The sequence below is a fragment of the Coenobita brevimanus genome, chromosome 73 (assembly GCF_032717465.1).
Source record: "Coenobita brevimanus isolate Jiangsu-jjx chromosome 73, ASM3271746v2, whole genome shotgun sequence".
NCBI lineage: Eukaryota > Metazoa > Arthropoda > Malacostraca > Decapoda > Coenobitidae > Coenobita > Coenobita brevimanus.
The window spans coordinates 4,806,638-4,823,297 of NC_137026.1; the positions used below are offsets into that span (position 1 = coordinate 4,806,638).

At 44.0% G+C, this 16,660-nt stretch overlaps 1 pseudogene; it reads right to left on the reverse strand.

Annotated features, from left to right (window-relative positions):
- Positions 1-16,660, reverse strand: part of LOC145407425 (cell adhesion molecule Dscam2-like) — a 174,185-nt pseudogene that overhangs the window by 22,831 nt on the left and 134,694 nt on the right.

Below are 16,660 nucleotides of genomic sequence, written 5' to 3' on the forward strand. Positions count from 1 at the left end.
CCACTCCCCCCAGGAGACCCTGGGTGGTGGTGCCCCCCCCGGGGGGTGCTGGAAGATTTTGGCTATATCTTGGTACCCTTAAGGTTTCATGTTGATTGCTCAAGCCGTTCAAGAGATATAATGGTGCTAAAGACGGGCGATAAAAACTAGCTGACCTTTGGCAGCCATTTTAGTGGCCTTGACCTTGATCCCGAGTATCCATTTTCCAACTCGTCAAAGATTTTGGCCATATCTTGATACCCTGAAGGTTTCACGTTGATAGTTCAAGCCGGTCATGTGATACGATGGTAACAGATGGGCTACACACACAATTGTAACAGATACACACACACACACACACACACACACACACACACACACACACACACACACACACACACACACAATCGTCTGTCAAATATGCCTACACCTGTGGATCAAAAGTATTCTGATTTTCTTCCCTAAGCTCACCTAACAACCCTGGCCTAATTAAGCTAACCTAACTAATCCAGGGTAATCAATCTAACCTCAATCAACTACGCAAACAAGGAGCTTAACTGTCCGAAACTGCAATAATTACTCTCGAAGCTCACCTCCCTTGAAGCTCACCTCCCTCAAAACTCACCTCCCTTGAAGCTCACCTCCCTCAAAGGTCACCTCCCTCGAAGCTCACCTCCCTCGAAGCTCACCTCCCTCAAAGCTCACCTCCCTCGAAGCTCACCTCCCTCGAAGCTCACCTCCCTCAAAGCTCACCTCCCTCGAAGCTCACCTCCCTCAAAGCTCACCTCCTTCGCTGCCCTTGGTCGCCACTCTGTATACAACGATGGTGTCTCCGGCAATGGAAGCGGCCGTGATCCTCAGCAGGTGCCATGAAGATGAGGTCAGGTCACACACGCCAAGGTCACTCGTGTCGCGGGTCACGTGAGGGTTTAGGGACGTCCACCCACCCTTGGAGACGTCCCTGCTCTGCTCAACCTGGCGAAGAAGTCAGACGTGAGAGACTGAACTGTGAGGATGCCCTAAGTGACATCATCATCATCATCATCATCATCATCATCATCATCGTATTTTTGGCCGAGATGATCCTGGCGTAGAAGTGAAACATACGAGACCCAACTTTGGGAACACTCAGTGACATCATAACCACCATCATTATCATCATCATCATCATCATCATCATCATCACCATCATCACCATCATCATCATCATCATCATCATCATAAAATTGGTTTAAATTAATCTGGTGTACAAATCAGACATATGAGACCGAACTGTGGCAATACCCGAAGTGACACCACAACCATCATCATCATCATCATCATCATCATATTTTTGGCTGAGATTGTCCTGGTGTAGAAGAGACTGAATTTTAGGAATACTACAAGTGACATGATAAACATTCTCGTATCAATTCTCAATCTCATATTTTCACTGTTATCATGATTGTGTCAGCATCCTCTCGTATATTACAGTATGTCGGTATTAATATTGAGAGTGGTGGTCATGTGGAGTATATGGAGAATGAGAGATTGGCTAGGAGAATGTATGTATCTGAGCGAGGAGGAGAGCGAGAAGGGGAGGTGGAGATCGAAGATGAAGGGATAGGATGGAGAGGTATATGGGTGAGATCGAGGATGAAGGGATGGGATGGGATGGAGAGGTATATGGGTGAGATCGAGGATGAAGGTATGGGATGGAGAGGTATATGGGTGAGATCGAGGATGAAGGGATGGGATGGAGAGGTATATAAATGAGGGTGATTTGAAGGGATGGCAGCTTGATGGCGGAGGATAGCTCTGTCAAAATCAGTGTGAGGGGAGGGCAACGTTACCTTCCAGTGTGTAATGGGGCAGCCAACTTCCGGCCAGGTGTAGAGGCGTAGTGTGACGCAGGTAGTATTGACCTCCACCAGCTGGGCAGGGTCGGGGCGTCCAGGGGCTGTCACAGGAAGACTAGCAATTAGCATAACTTAATTGCCTGCCTGAATAACCCCCCGTGTACAGACCATTCCAGGTTACAATTACACTAGGCTCGTATTCTCATCGGTTAAGCAAGCTCCCTAACACCTCTTCCTTAACGATTTAGTTTTGGATACGACTGGTTTCTATTAGTTTGTATGTTGTTCATGCTTAGTATGTGGTATCTGAATGATTTAAAGTACACGCAAGAGGAAAGTAAGGAGCAATAAGCAAAATAAATTGCTTAGGAACAGGTGTTAGGGAGCTTCCTAAATGGACGAGAATAAGGGCTCTAGACTCACCTTTCCACACCTGCCGAGCGTCAGACTAACTCCATCACCTGTAATTAAAATTCTTACCTGGAAGAGTTGTTGTTACAGGTGACGACGTTAGAGTGAGGGAGTATGGTCAGATGTGGATGGGTGTAATTCGTGAGAGTGAAAGTATTCGTAACTTGAAATACACTACAATGGACAATTATTATTCTAAACCTTCTCTTGTAATTGGTCATACATTTAAAAGTTTCAATTAGTGTGTGTCTAATGGGGAATATTCAAGGTGTTTAGGGGCCGTCAGAGGAAGAGTAGGGCCTAGGAAAAGTTGCCTGCTTTCATAAACCTCGTGTACTTGATAGGCGTAAGTATAAACCTTCCCCCTCAATCACTAATCTCACATTCAGAGACTTCAATTCGTGAGCGAGTGTCCATGGCGTAATATATCCAATCTTTACAGGCAGACAAAAGTTTGCCTACAATTCCACTGCTTCTGCATCACATTCAGGACATGTCCGTCACTTTCCCTCCTGAGGCATCATATCAGAGCATCATACATGGCCAGAGAAATATATCAGACCTCTTCCAGCGTAGCAATATTAGCCAGCAGCAGAACGTGAGAAACACAAGATAGTAGCTGAAATTATGTCCCCGAGAATAGTAGTAATAGTAGTAGTAGTAGTAGTAGCAGCAGTAGCAGTAGTAGAAGTAGTAGTAGTAGTAGTAGTAGTAGTAGCAGTAGCAGTAGTAGAAGTAGTAGTAGTAGTAGTAGTTGTAGTAGTAGCAGTAGCAGTAGTAGAAGTAGTAGTAGTAGTAGTTGTTGTTGTTGTTGTTGTTATTGTTGTTATTGTTGTTATCCTGGTCTCAGTGGACTGTAGGAAACCAGCACGTCAACGGTCGCTCCCTGTTGTCCTTTGTTGAATCTGTGTTGCGGCTTTAATGAAATTGCAGTCTATTTTGATAGTAGTGCTTGAAGTGAGTGTATTGTGATGGTGATGGTATAATATTTTGGGTATACTGGAGCGTTAGTGAGCTTTGTCTTGGCATTGTGTCTGTACGAGGGATCTAAAAGAGAAGCTTCGGAAGGACTACGAAGAATGAGGTACTGTACTTACGGCTGCCCAGTGTGGTGGCCAGAAGGACGGGGCTGGGTGGACTGGTGCCCTGGCTGTTCCACGCGGTGAGGTAGAGGTGGTGAGGCGCTCCACACGGCAGACCTCGCACCACTGCACCTGTACCACCTCTATCAACACGCACCTCCATCCACTCACCCGCCCTTACCCGGTGGTGCACCGTGTACCCTATTGGAGACACACTATGACTGCAATGTCTGTGTTTTGGGTTGTCTCTGTCTCTACACACACACACACACACACACACACACACACACACACACACACACACACACACACGCACGCACGCACGCACACACACACACACACACACACACACACACACACACACACACACACACTGAAATAATATATAATACATAAAGCGGTAGTTACATGTGTCCTTCTCTTGCCATTACATGTGGCATTTTTTAGGTCCTTCTCTTGCCGTTAAGTCGGGTATAACATGCAGGTAAACTGCCTAGTAAAGTTTCATTGCTGCCTATAAAAATGATTTGCCAGTTTTGCTCTATTTACAGAACATGTTGCATTTTAATGCAGTATTATTATGGAGCATTATGGACATATAACGAAGACTCACTGTACACATGGTGCTGGAGAGGGGGGCCTTCATGTGGTAGCACTGATAGAACCGGGCGGCTCAGTTACCTGGTAATATAAACATCCTTCACCTACGTCCCTGTCCCCTGAGAGGAGGATTGTGGACTGCAGGAGGATAGTTAAGGCTGCAGTCCACCGGGTTCACGTTGTGATAGTCCTGGGTCTGCAAGAACTTGACTACACGCAGGCTATCGATTTCTCCACAATATTCAGTATAAATTTTCGTTTCCTCTTCCTTCTGCCTACGGGTGACTTTACACTCCCTCTTCTGTCTTTCCTTCACTCTTTCCTCCTCCTTCTGCCTATGGGTGACTACACTGAGAGACATGCCAAATGGTATCCTGTACACCAGGAAACCATATACTACTTTAGGTGCTAACCATGTAACTGAATTATGGGACCTGGTGGTTTAGTGGGTAATTAAGGCGCTCCAATTGGATTTTTTTTTTTTTTTTTGCGAGGAAGAAGGAACCAAAGGCAAAGAGCCCTCAGTACGGTAACAGTTCCCTCCAAGAGAAAAACAAAATACAATAGAGAGCCAAATTCAAGATCCGATCATTTTGAGATGCCTGTACACACTGCGTTTGAAAGGCTGGAGATCATAGGCAGCAGGAAATACAGACAGGGGGAGACAGTTCCAGAGTTGACCTGTTGCATAAATGAAAGACTGGGAGTAACGGTTAACTCTTGCATTAGAGAGTTGGACAGAAAAGGGATGAGAGTTTGCTGCCAGACGGGTGCTACGCGCCCGTCGTAGAGGTGGAGGAATGCAAGCAGACAGTTCAGAGGAGCAGTGACCATTAAAGTAGCGATAGAAAAGAGATAAAGATGCAACAGTGCGGCGAAGAGACAGAGGTTGAAGGGAATCAGTAAGAGGAGGAGAGTTAATGAGACGAAAAGCCTTTGACTCCACCCTATTGAGAAGAGCTGTATGTGGGGAGCCTCCCCACACATGAGAGTTGTACTCCACACAGGGGCGGATAAAACCCCTGTATAGAGTCAACAATTGTGCAGGGGTAAAGAAAGAGTGGAGTCGGCTTAGCACACCCAATCTCTTGGAAGCAGATTTTACAAGAGATGTAATATGATCTTTCCAAGATAAGTCCCGAGTAAATGAAACCCCAAGCATGTTCAAGGATGATGCAGGATTAAGCTGAATATTATTAAACATTAGTGGGTATACCTGTGGAAGATTTTGTCGGGTTGATAGTTGTTAGAACTGAGTCTTAGATGCATTAAAAACAACCATATTATTTTTACCCCAGTCAGAGATACGAGCCAAGTCAGACATTAGGTGTGCCATAGCCTCATCCCATGTTTGTGGAAGTAACTGTTGAAATGGGCGTTGCGGGAACCGAATGGAAAGGTGAAGGGTGGAGTCATCAGCGTATGAGTGGATAGGGTTAGATGTACAGCTTAGAAGATCTTTAATGAATAAAAGGAAGAGAGTTGGTGATAGGACAGAGCCCTGAGGAACACCACTGTTGATAGATCTAGGAGAAGAGCGATGGCCGTCTACAACAGCGGCTATAGAACGACCAGAAAGGAAGCTAGCGATGAAGGCACAGATAGAAGGATAGAAACCGTAGGAGGGCAGTTCGGAAATTAAAGATATATGCCAGACTCGATCGAAAGCCTTTGAGATGTCAAGTGTAATGGCAAAGCTTTCGCCAAAGTCCCGAAAGGAGGATGACCAGGAGTCTGAAAGGTAGGTGGGAAGATCGCCAGTGGAGCTTCCCTGACGGAACCCATACTGACGATCGGAAAGAAGGTTGTGATAGGAAAGATGCCTTAAAATTTTTCTATTGAGAATTGACTCAAAAACTTTTGAAATACAGGACGTTAAAGCAATTGGACGATAGCTGGAGGGTTGGGAGTGGTCACCCTTCTTTGGGACTGGCTGAATGAGAGCAAACTTCCAGCAAGAAGGAAAGGTACAAGTTGACAGACAAAGGCGAAAGAGTTTGCCTAGGCAGGGTGTAAGCACAGAAGCACAGTTCTTGAGAACAACAGGAGGGACCCCACCAGGCCCATATGCCTTGTTAGTACTGAGGCCAGTGATGGCAGAAAATACATCAACTGAAGAAATTTTAATGCCAGCCATGAGGAAGTCAGAAGGGGGAAGTGATGTAGGAACAGCACCGGAATGGTCTAAGGTGGAATTGGAGGAGAAAGTCTGCGAAGAGATCTGCTTTATCAGTAGAAGAAATAGCTACAGAACCATCAGAGTAGAAAAGAGGAGGGAAGGATGATGAGGTAAAGTTGTTAGAAAGATTTTTGGCAAGGTGCCAGAAGGAGCGGGAAGAATTCGAGTTGGAGAGTTGAGAGCATTTAGAATGGATGAAGTTATTTTTAGTAGAGCGAAGAACAGACTTAGCACGATTCCGGGCAGAAACGTAAAGATGATGTGATTCAGCGGTGGGTTGGCTACGGTACCTTTTGTAGGCCCTCTCCTTGTTGCGGACAGCATTAGAACAAGCGTGATTAAACCAAGGCTTTCTTGCGTTAGTCAAAGGACGTGAGAAAGGAATGTATGCTTCCATGCCCGAGAGAATAACCTCCGTAATGCGCAAGGCACACTCAGATGGCTCCCGGCCATGGAAGCAATAATCATTCCAGGGAAAATCGAAGAAGTACTGCCTGAGGGCCTCCCAGTCCGCAGCTCCAAAATGCCACAGATGACGTTTCCCTGGAGGGTCCACAGGCCGTACCGGAGTGATAGGACAGGTTAACGTAATAAGGTTGTGATCGGAGGAGCCCAGCGGAGAGAAAAGATTAACAGAGTAAGCAGAAGGATTAGTTGTGAGGAAGAGGTCAAGTATGTTGGAGCTCTCTCCAAGGCGGTCAGGGATACGGGTAGGGTGCTGTACAAGCTGCTCTAGGTCATTAAGGATAGTAAAGATGTAGGCTTGTTCACCAGGTGGATCCGTGAAAGGAGAGGAGAGCCAAAGGTGGTGGTGAACATTGAAATCTCATAGAATGGAGATTTCAGAGACAGGAGAAATGGATAGAATGTATTCCATCGTAGAAGTAAGACAGTCGAAGAATTTTTGATAGTCAGTAGAATTAGGGGATAAGTAAACAGCACAGATATATTTAGTCAGAGAATGACAGGAAAGCCGAAACCAGAGTGTAGAGAATTCAGAAGAATCGAGTTCAGGAACACGAAAGCAAGATAAGTCGTTGCGTATATATACACAACAGCCACTTTTGGCTTTAAAACGAGTATAGAGAAAGTAGGAGGATACAGAAAAGGGTTTGCTGTCAGTTGCCTCAGACAGCTGAGTCTCCGTTAGAAAAAGAAGGTGAGGTTTAGAGGAGGAGAGGTGGTGCTCAACAGAACGAAAGTTAGAGGAAAGGCTGCGAATGTTGCAGAAATGAAGAAGAGAGATAGACAGTGGTACCAGGCACCTCGAGTCGTCACCGTGAGAGGGGCGGATGGTGGGGGCATTTATGGTCCTTCCCCCTGGGGACTCCGAGGCTTGATGAAGAGACGCCATTTTTTTTGAATTTTGCATAGGAAGTGTAGTGTGTACTGTGCATGTAGTTTGGTGTAAATAGTTAGAGAAATTTGTACTGGAGAGCATGGTGGCCTACTCTCTGTGTAACTGAGACACTGAAAAAGTTCAGCAAAGGGGGATGGTCAGGAACTAGTCCTGAGGGCTGATGAAACGGGAGCTCCAGCACTCCCTGTCATCAGCTTTCCATCCACCTTGGGAGTACTGCCCTGCTCGACTGGTGCTACAGTCTACTCCTGTGCAGGTTTATATCCAAGGATGGTTGCGGTTTATTGGTCACATAATGCTACTCAGGGATGAGTGAGGCTGGTCACTCTCATCTTAAACGTCAGGACCAACTTGCTTAGCCCCGGGCTCGTACTTGGGGCGGCATAGGATTGGATGATGGTTGGATGGATGGTAATCATCTGTTACTGTACAGACGCTAAATTAAGGTCTGTCACTCAGATTGTTTATGCTGCTGCTGCTGCTGCTGTTGTTGTTCCTTCTTGTTATCTCCAGACCCATTTATTCAGGCTTCTCAAACTGAAGGGTTTAGATACAGCCTTCACAACCCTTTCACTGCTAGGACGCTCTCTGAAGCTGAATAAAATCGTCTTGAGGCAGCAAGGTGCCACTGACAAAGACTTCACTGGACTGAAGGGGTTCATCTCTCAGCTCACCTTAGATGGGTGTTGCGCCTTCCCCACTTCTTACTTTGTACACAGGTAATTAACGTCTCTCACCTGTAATGGGTGCTGTACCATGCGTTAATACACACACACACACACACACACACACACACACACACACACACACACACACACACACACACACTAAAATAACCTCTCAACTGTAAAATGGGTACTCCTCCATCGGCATTTACTACTACTACTACTATTACTATATAGTACTACTACTACTACTACTACTACTACACACACACACACACACACACACACACACACACACACACACACACACACACACAACCTCTCAGCTTACCTAGAATGGGTGCCCCTCCATCGCCAATGGGTGTAATGGTAAGGTTGAGGGTGTGGTGGGTGGCCTGTGCTAGTGCCAGGGTGGGTGGTGGTGGTGGGGTGAGAGCAACAACTTGGTGGGTCACGCTGTCCTCCCCCACACTGTTTCGCACCCAGCATGTGTAGTTCTCAGTCTCCCTCACAGCTGCGGTATACACGATGCTGTCACTGATGCTACTATACGCTTTTCACTTTAACTTGGCCTAAAATTGCCATCTCTCTCTCTCTCTCTCTCTCTCTCTCTCTCTCTCTCTAGAACGCTGAGTTGTAAAGATAGATTAACACTAGAATAAGATGTTAGTCACGAAGCAGTGTTATGGAATGAATGCGTTATACACGATGTTCTTACTGATATTGCTAAACTATTTTCACCTTAACTTGGCCTAAAACTGGTAACTCTTCATCTTGAACGCTCAATTCTAATGACTGATTAATACTAGAAAAAGATGCTAGTCACGAAGAAGTGCTATGGAAAGGACGCAGAGACAGGCATTATCCTATACTGCCACAGAGCTATGTAAAATAAACAGCAAAAGGACGATTATCTACGTCCGTCCACACGAGCAGGCAATGCCTGACGGGCACTGCCTGCTGAGCGTATATCTCTCGCTTCTTTAGCAGTGTTACCAGATCGAGCAGTTTCTGGCGGCCATTGGTCACTCGGGCACACTTGTTTTGTTGTCCACATAGCAAGCATTGCCTCAACAACTGGCAAGGTTGTGATAGATGGATTGCCAGTGGTTTCCCTGCTTATGACGTCATCTACGCTCGTGCCCGCCAGCCACCTTCTAAATGTGTGAATTGGAATGTGATTTGGTATCAATGTTTGTCCGTCGGGCACTGCCCGCTCGTGTGGACGGGGCCTTACTGTCCTCCTCTCTGTTACATAAATACTTCCAGTATCGCCATACTCTGCATAAATAACCTATAAAACGACACTAACCAGCCATATTTGCTTCGTCACCACTTGGCTCAGTCAGTGGTTAAAGTGATGGGCAAGTGTATAATGCAGAATAATCCTCGACTGTGCCTGCATACAGTAGGTGAAGTGAACAAGAAGGATAACATGGAAATATGGTCAAGAACTGGTGACTTTAGACCACTGTGCAACGTGCTGTGATTGGTTCTTGAAATGGAGGTTGATTCTGGCAGTGGGTAAGTCAGTTGGCTGTTCTTTATTGTCACTCCGACTCGAGTCCAAGTGAAGGTGGGACGCAGTGACCCTTAAATGAAACGAATTTCGGCAGCCTGTACTGGGGCACTTGTATCTGGAAAGGAGTAAAATGGGCCTGGCTTTTATTTCACCCACCTGTGAGATGAAGGTCCCCCCCTGGCAGTGGCTGAGTCAGTTGGCTGCTCCGTACTGTCACGCCGGCTCGTGTCCAAGTGATGGTGGGGGGCGGCGACCCCAACCCCCGACACCCCAGGGTCACTCCAGATCCCGCACCAACCCTCCAGGTCCTGCCCCCACCCACAGCCACAGGGGAGTACCTCGACTTGGGGGAGGGCAGGGCAGTCAGCTTGGGTGAGGCGTTGCCTTCACCCGCTGCTGTTGTGGCAGTCACCCACACCTGCAATGCCAACACTTGTCCGTCCTATGAGACGTGTTTGTACAAAGACAGACAAAATTTCAATATCTACTCCACAATTTGGGCGTGTAATTATGTGTGTATGGCCAGAGACTGCAGTTCACATACTATTCCACCGTATCCATTTCACACTACTGTAGAATCATGTACTACCTATGTGTGTAAGGCCGGGAAGAAAAGTTTGCTTACTCTTCCAGAGCGATTTTAAACTGCTTCAAGCCTGTCTGTCACTTTCCACCCTGACGAATTTGCGAATTATGTGTATGAGAATCAGTGGCGTACCGAGGGGGAGGGGCCATGTGGCCGTGCCCCCCCCCTTTTCATATATATATATATATATATATATATATATATAGTTATTAATTTATAACAGTACTAAAGTTGTTTGATCGAAATGTGAGCGTTTGACTTTTAGTAGTATAAGATTACTGGAGAGACTGAGTCATAACTCAGTGGCACAGAGTACTTAAAAACGACTTTAGAATATGCTACATTTATGTCGTATACCCACTCCATATGGCCTCCAAATGATCATAAAATTGGCCAAAATGAACAAGTTTCTCAGGGGGGGGGGCTTACAGCACTCCCCAGAACCCCCATGCTGTACGGGCTCGCTGCACTTGCCAAAGTCATGGGCTGCACAGTTAGAAAGATATATATAAAAAAAAAAGCCCCCCCCCACCTTTTCAACTTTCTGGGTACTCCACTGATGAGAATCGTCTATGGGCAGAGGAATATACGAAGCCACTTTCAGCACAGAAATATTTCTCAGTAGAGGAAAGTCAGAAGTATAGGTGCAATATTAGACGAACCTTTGTAGCGGCATCAAGTGTGGGCACAGAACCATACCAAGCTTCCATCAGCTTCGGAATATAACCCAGTAGAAAAAAAGAGAGAATTTAAAGAGGTAAAATGTTAGGCAAACTTTCACCCTATTATGTCACTGTGACAAATTTAAGGTCACTAAAAGTAGCAGTAGTTCAGTGAAAATATGTAAGAAAGGAAAAATAGAGTAGCTTTAGGGCTTCATAATATTATAGGTGAAGAAATTTTAAGTTTTGTTTCATAGTCCAGTTAGTGGTAGAAGTAAACTCGGCCACGATTCTCACCTGCTCATGTAGGACTACATAATAGATAGATAGATGAATAGATAGATAGAGAGACAGATAGAAGCAGGTAGTCAGATGATGAGAAGGTGTTGTGTCTGCGAGAATCGAGCAGTGCTAAACATGCTTACACACTCTTAACACTGAGGAAAGCTGACGACAGCGGCCAGTAAGATGATGCAGTTAGCTGTCAGCAGTCCTCTCGTGAACAAAGATCTGGTAACCACACACACATATACACACATAGTCACACACAGGCTCCTTAAGCTTTCCATCCATGAGGAACACACGTGACACACCCCTGCTACACCAGATTTTAGGAAAGAGAGTTTAGAAGGAGACAAGCGACCCTAGAGAGAGGTCGAGACGGAGATTAGCCTTAGAACAGAGAGAGAGAGAGAGATAGCGAGACAGGGAGGTAGCTACCCGGGACTTATACTCGTTCCGTGTGAGAGACCCGTTTAATATTTCCAAGACAAATAAAAATAGTCCCATACTATTCTTTACCTCTCCTGTCACTACATGACATTTGGTGGGGAAACTACTACAAGATATAAAAGCCGCTCGACCACAAGTCTAAAATATACTTCTCTACAAGTAACTACAAAGTCTTTATGACATTTGGTAGCAGCGAACGTATACGAACCTCGTCTACGAATCAACATTAAATTCCTACAAAATATCAAGATTGAAAACAACCAACAACATCAGCTCCTGACAGTATTCTCTCCATCCAGCCCCCTCCGTCTCCCAGATCATTACGTTGATGCAGAGGTCAAGAGATCACTCGACGCCTTGCAAGTAGCTTAACGACAAACCAGCAAATCTACGGACATTGTCTCCGAATTAAAAGCAAATTTCTACAAAAGCAACCGAGACTACAAGATTAGCTTCAGTTCTACATTGAATCCTACAAAATACAGCCTACAGTGCAAATAGTCTACAAGTCTACGACGAATCAGCGAACTACGGCCATCTACAATCAACTACAATTAACAACTCTACGTCGTCTGTATAATCTTCTACACGCACCTACAAGTAGCGGCAGTCTTCATCCCACAACGAGTAAATCACTAGAGAAAAGGACCGAGAAAACATCGACATAGAAAAACGGAACAAACAAACGAAGAGTGAGACACGACTCACAACTCATCTTACTCACTCGTCTTCACTCAAGTTACTCATCGCTACTCATTCACTCACCACAGCTACCAGTGTGGGAAGCCGACGTCACCATGTGCTGAGATGACATCACAACGCGAGTCTGCCATGCCAAGCAACGTGTGACTGACACCAGGCACTTCTCACCTACTACTCATTACTCATTATTCACATAGCTCCTACTCATACTCACTTATTTTCACAGTTAAGTTGGAAATTCGACGTTCTATGCTGAGGTTTGCCTGGGACAGCCGTTAACCACTACAAATACCAGGCCATGGAGTTTCCTGAGTAATATCGTCCATCAACACACCACTAGAATTATCAAGAGATCTTCAATCAAACCTGTATTTTCTTCCGAGATCGACTTTTGTATCGACACACCTCTACGATCTGTATCAAGTGGGTAAAATTATACTTGCTCATTTCTTCTCAGTGCTAAAATTAGCTATATTCAACTTATTTACTCATCTAGTTTGCTAGGACATAAATAAACAAGAGGCGTATTTCATAAAATCATATCTTAATGACAGGAATATTATCGCCACCACCCACGTTAATACCAGATGACACACAAATTGCCACAACATCAGACTCACAATTAAGAGACAGCCCACCCATTGTACAACCCTCACCACACGTTAAAGATAAAGAAACAAATACGGGAGTTTCGGATGATGAGTGGGAAACCCCTTCAGACATAGAGAGTGACGACTTTGCAGCTGCCTTGCATACGTATGCCAATATACTTAACAGGGTTCACCGGTCCGGTCATACATATTCCACCATTCCCTCACATAACGATAAACTCGTACAAGTTGAATTAACAGGGCAATCATTAAAAATGAATCAAGAAACAAATACTGCTGATCTAAAAACCACACCTCACGTTTTTGTGTATCACGAGGATAAGACTGCCCCAAAATTCTCTGGCACAGACAAAGATCGCATTGATGTCATTTCATTAATCAGTCAGTGCGAACAAATGTTCATCAAGCGCCACATACTAGATGAACAAGAGAAAATTGCTATTTTTTCATCTTGCATAAGCCAGGAAAGATGTCCAGCAAGCAATTTATTGCACTCCGATAAGCTACATCGTGCTAGGACATATGATGAATTTAAAACTGAATTTCTGAAGAAATTTTCTGGAGGTATGAACTTCTTGCCAGGTATAATTCCAGAATTACATAAAATTGTAGATCTTGTAAGGGAGCACACTACAAACCATGTGCTCAGTGAAATAGCTGCTGATGTCTCCACAATCAAGAGAACCCTATTAGCTACTCTGGAGAATTCTAAGTGGATAACAGATGATGGAAAGATGTCCCCAGACCTCGTCGTGGACATCATTGGTTAGGTAGCTGCCTTGTGTAAATTACCTGATAGGACCCTTAAGATCGCCAAAACGATCGCGTACACCCCAGGAATGTGCTTACTAGACTTAATGAACGAGGTAGAGATGCAGTGCAGTAAAGCAGGTGTGGTCGACACACATGCACATTCTGGTAGAATCAGGGTACCTGAGACAGTATCAGCTGTGAACACATCTACACCGACCCCAAACAGAGAACAAAATCAATCGCGACCAGAAATGAGGCAGCCCAAACAAACAAAGACGCCTAGACCTCGTTCCCACACGCCTTCCTACAGGCAGTTTCATAAGTTTTCGCGCAGCCCGAGCAGGTCTCGCGCCATAAACAACACTTCTTATGGGAAATCACCTCGTAGGTCACAGTCAAGGGATAGGTCCATTCTGTGTCATTACTGTGCAAAACCAGGACACACAAGGTATGAATGCTTTATCAAGGCAAAAGAGGATAATCAAAAGACACAAGGATTTGGTCCTTACTGTAGGCATCATAGATACCAAGGGCACTGGACTAGTGATTGCAAAACAGTAGAAAAAATTGTGTCTATGTTCAAATCGGGGAAGACCAAGTCATGACAAAAAACGAACAAACGTAAAGAAGAACAAGGTTAAACTTCACATAGGAGGCATGTTGGGAAATGAGTGTATCTTGATACCAGCTGTATGTGAGGATCAAAACGTTTCCTTATTTTTAGATACAGGCTCTCCAGTGAACTTAATAACACATGAAGAACTAAACAGAATTCTTAAAAATAAAAAGAAAGTAACTTTTCTGGATGAAGCTGATTTAGAATTATACACAGTAGATGGTCAAGAGATTACAGTAAAAGGTATGATAAGATTAAATCTCGGTTTCACAGAAACTACAAGACCATTCTCTGCATTGTTCTATATCGTTGAAAACTTAGCAATTAAAGCTCATATGTTACTGGGCTTAAGATCCATGAGAACTGAGAACATAACTATACTCCCACAAATGAATGGAATAGACTTTGATAATGAATTCATAGAGGAAATACTTTCAGAGCCCTCACCGATTGGTAGAAGAGAGCCAAAAAGAATTGGTAATATTAAAGGCTTAAACAAACATACACAAACAGATGAGTGTATAAATCCACTTACACCAGCAACCCCATCCTCCAGAATTAGTGACCCAGATAACAGTACTGATTTATCAATTTTTCCAGCCCATCTCACTAATGATTTGGTTATACCACCTAATTCATACATGAAGGTTACCATAAAGAGCAAATTACGGAATAGTACTGTTCTTGTCTTAGAAGAATTATGTAAAGTAAAGGGATTGTCAGTAGAAAACGCATTATGTCATACGAACGACGAAGGGCTAACTCAGATATTCATTATTAATCACATGAATGGGGAAGTTCAGTTGAAGAAGGGAACTTGCATAGTTAATATTGAAAAATGTTTCGCCCCTGTGAAGGAAATAAATATTGGAGGAGTAACAAGTGAGATAAAATCTACGGATAGAGAAAGAATAAAAGAGAATTTAATTCACTCAGGTGAATTTGACGAAGAAAATGATTTGTTAACCCTGCTGGAAACACACAGGGACACCGTAGCATTGCCCGGAGAACAATTAGGGTGTACTAACTTGATTAATCACATGATTAATGTGCACCCAGAAACACCACAAATTTTCGTACCAGCTTATCGCATACCACACTCCCAACGTACACTTGCAAATCAGTATGTCGATGAAATGTTAAAGCTTGGAATTATTGAGCCTTCAGTTTCTCCGTGGAACGCCCCCCTTTTCTTTGTGCCCAAGCGAAATGGAGAAATGCGTGCGGTAGTAGATTACCGTAAACTAAATAATCACACTATACCAGACAGATTTCCCATGCCATTGCTAAGTGATGTTCTACAGAATATTGGTCCTGAGAATAATATATTCTCGACCATCGATCTCCTAAACGGATACTATCAGATTCCGGTATCTCAGGAGTCACGTAAATACACTGCCTTTTCAACAAACAGAGGCCATTATCAATATACAAGAATGCCAATGGGACTGAGGACAGCCCCGGTACGTTCCAGCGTCTTATGAATTACGTATTGTCCGGAATTTTAGGACAAGGAATATTTGTTTATCTTGACGATATTATTATCGCAACGAAGAATATTAAGGATCATCTCAGGAAATTAGACTTACTCTTACAAAAGCTTAGTGATGCTGGATTAAAAATTAAACTTTCTAAATGCAAATTTTGTTTTAAGGAAATAAATTTCTTAGGCCACAAATTAAGTTCTGATGGTATTCACACCACTGATGACAAAATACAGGCAGTGAGAGATTTTCCTGAACCCACTACGACTGACGAAGTTAGACAATTTTTAGGTCTGGCTGGGTACTATAGGTCATTCGTACCACAGTTCTCTCATATAGCCTTCCCTCTATTCCAACTACTCAAAAAAGATGCTGTATTCCAATGGGAAGAAGAACAAAAAAGGGCATTTAACAATCTAAAAATTAAACTAACAAATGCACCTTGTTTAGCATATCCGAATTACACGAAATCATTTCTCATTTGTACAGACGCATCAGTTAAAGGATTAGGGGCTGTACTGATGCAGGAAGATAAAAGAGGAAAGAATCAACCAATTGCATTTGCCAGCAGACAAACAAGAGGTGCGGAGAAAAATTATTGCACTACAGACTTAGAGGCACTTGCAGTGATTTTTGCATTACAAAAGTTTCGAGATTTGGTATATGGTTACGAAATCCACTTATTCACCGACCATAAACCACTGGTAGGTATGTTTAAAGAAAAACTCCTTTCTGGGAGGAGAGCAAGATGGAAATGTACAGTTGAAAACTACAATGTACAAATTCATTACATACAAGGTAAAATGAATATAGTAGCTGACGCATTATCTAGGAACCCGAACACAATTCAGGTCGCGGCGTTAGATCTCAAAGGAAAT